A 3,022-nucleotide genomic window follows, 5' to 3' on the forward strand; every position below is an offset into this window, starting at 1 on the left:
ACTCAGAATGTAGGTACAGGGAGGTGCTGCAATCACCGAAACCGTGTGTGTGAAACTGTAGGACAAAAGGCTGTTTTAAAATAAGTAATTCAATGGTCACCCAACTCAACAGTAATTTTTCCTTCTCTAATGCACACACAAAACAAAAATGGTTCAAATGGCTCTGAGCACTATGGGCTTAACCTCTGAGGTCATCAGTCCCCTAGAACTTAGAACTACTTAAACCGAACTAACCTAAGGACATCACACACATCCATGCCCGAGGCAGGATTCGAACCTGCGACCGCAGCGGTCGCACGGTTCCAGACTGTAGCGCCTAGAACCGCTCGGCCACTCCGGCCGGCACACACAAAACAATTCTTCTTGTATGTCTTCATCCTAAGAAGGTATAGTCAAGGATACTAGTATGACTCAAGACATCTAATTGCAGTGCTCTTGTAAATATCACATATTCATAGTGATTTGGCAACGGCCTTGCCGCAGTGGATACACCGGTTCTCGTGAGATCACCGAAGTTAAGCACTGTCGGGCGTGGCCGGCACTTGGATGGGTGACCATCCATCCGCCATGTGCTGTTGCCATTTTTCGGGGTGCACTCAGCCTCGTGATGCCCATTGAGGAGCTACTCGACCGAATAGTAGCGGCTCCGGTCAAAGAAAACCATCATAACGAGCGGGAGAGCGGTGTGCTGACCACACGCCCCTCCTATCCGCATCCTCAACTGAGGATGACACGGCGGTCGGATGGTCCCGATGGGCCACTTGTGGCCTGACGACGGAGTGCTGTGTGCCATAGTGATTTAGCACTACCTTTCACGAAGACAGTCTAGTCAGTATGAGCAGATCTTTCAAGTGATGTCATCATAATTTCAAAAGGCATCCTTTCCTCGTCACAGTGTATTCTGTAATAATTACAACATAACCATAGTGTACATTTATATGTGTTGTGCATTTAAGGGCTCTGAAAGGTTTTTCTCAAACCCTCATTTGCTTCACCCTCATAGTACCCTAGATGACAACTTTCATATATATCATACAGTAAGCAGTAGACTTTATTAGTCAATAAATGGGTCTGAGCACTATGGGACACTAAGTCATCAGTCCCCTAGAACTTAGAACTACTTAAACTTAACTAACCTAAGGACATCACACACATCGATACCCGAGGCAGGATTCGAACCTGCGACAGTAGCAGTCGCGCGGTTCCAGACTGTAGCGCCTAGAACCGCTCGGCCACCGTGGCCCGCACTTTATTAGTCGAATGTTGTAAATTGAGTGATGGTAGATCTCTGAATTAAGTAAACTTCTGCATCTGTGAAATTGTAGAGGCTGAATACTCGCAAATCCAATTTCATTTTCGCTTTCCTTTTGTTGTGATATATGCAAGAATGATAAACTGCGGCATTTCCGACCGAAATGATGCTTTAATCATCCATGCACTTCGCAGGAGAGGATATCCAAACAGTTCCCATTATCTGAAACTTAAAGGCAATTGAAAGCCACTGCCAAGTATTTTTAAATGTTGTAAGCGCTCTTTATCGGTTACAGAGGTATGGGGCATTTTCCTGATTAATTTGTAGAGCACAATATTATTGTCAATAATATTGATACCTGCTCTTTGGATATATGCGTTATTGTCTGTTCCACTTTTTACTAACTTGAATTGTTGCTTTAAATGAACTAGAATGCATTTCACGTCTTTGAAGTACCCCATCAGCATCTCCGAAGGTGTGCATGCACTAAGTAGATTGTATTCATCTGTCGATATTAGGTTCTGCATAAGCCACCCTGCATTTCCTAAGCGGTTCAAGTCTAATGTTGGTACTGAAACAGATATTTTTAAAGTTGATGTGCTACTTGCATTCTGAATATGGTCGATTTCAACCGCACCCAGCTCTAATCCTGTTTCTTGAAACAGAAAAGCAAACTCATTACGTTTATAATGAGACGTTACTGTTGGGCTTCCATCAGCATTCTTCATTACTCCCGGGGGGGCGGGGGGTTACACTGCTACAGCAAAAGGTCTGTGTTTGAAGCACTCAAGATGAATGATTCCTTCATCATATTCGACTGGAATGGTCGTTCTGAAGGTTACAAGCAGATAGGTTTAAGGAGTTCACCGTTATTTCACGTTCACCCATCACGCTTCAATCCTAATGTGCCATGCTGCCAGCAGTGTGCTCTAGTTTTATACAGTATGTCCAACCTGTTTCAGATATAGTCATATTCGAACAACTTTACTGCAAAAGCCGATGAGATGCATGTCCTGATCCATAATATTCAATCGAGAGGCACTGACGTCTGAACAGCCACTGGGAGATGAATAGAGTTGCTTGTTGTCTCTAAAGTTTTATATCCTGAGCCGCCTGCAGGAAGAATCCATAGATTTTGTGAATCAGTTTGTAGTTGAGATACTAATTCCTTGCAGTACTAAACTTGGCACCAATTGTGCTAGTCAACAGTGTATCCGTTGATTGAGGTGACTCATAAAATCTGTTCTGATCCTCGTGCAACATTTGCTCCTTTGAGAAATCTAGTAGTGATACTACTGAATTTTCCCACGCAGAGTCCATTACCTCCTTTGTCGTTCTTATTCCTATTTCATGTTTCTTGAGGTTTGCACATAACTCAGAACCTGATAGAGACTGATTTATATATCGATCTAAATCATTAAATTTGTATGTGCTGTGCTGTATTTCCACAACTTGTTAATATGCCATTTCGAGCTTGCACGTAACTTAATGTTCATACCAGTCCCTTACACTCTGGATCCTGTGCTAGGGGGGCTCCCACAAACTACAGTGTTCACTAAATCTGTGAACACTAGGAAAAATGGCTCTGAGCACTATGGGACTTAACATCTATGGTCATCCGTCCCCTAGAACTTAGAACTACTTAAACCTAACTAACCTAAGGACAGCACACAACACCCAGCCATCACGAGGCAGAGAAAATCCCTGACCCCGCCGGGAATCGAACCCGGGAACCCGGGCGTGGGAAGCGAGAACGCCACCGCACGACCA

General features: G+C 43.9%; 1 pseudogene; it reads left to right on the forward strand.

Moving 5' to 3' along the window:
* The first annotated feature begins 464 nt into the window (after positions 1-464).
* On the forward strand, positions 465-581 carry LOC126186010 (5S ribosomal RNA; annotated as a pseudogene).
* Positions 582-3,022: the final 2,441 nt, after the last annotated feature.

The sequence above is a fragment of the Schistocerca cancellata genome, chromosome 4 (genome assembly GCF_023864275.1).
Source record: "Schistocerca cancellata isolate TAMUIC-IGC-003103 chromosome 4, iqSchCanc2.1, whole genome shotgun sequence".
Classification (NCBI taxonomy): domain Eukaryota; kingdom Metazoa; phylum Arthropoda; class Insecta; order Orthoptera; family Acrididae; genus Schistocerca; species Schistocerca cancellata.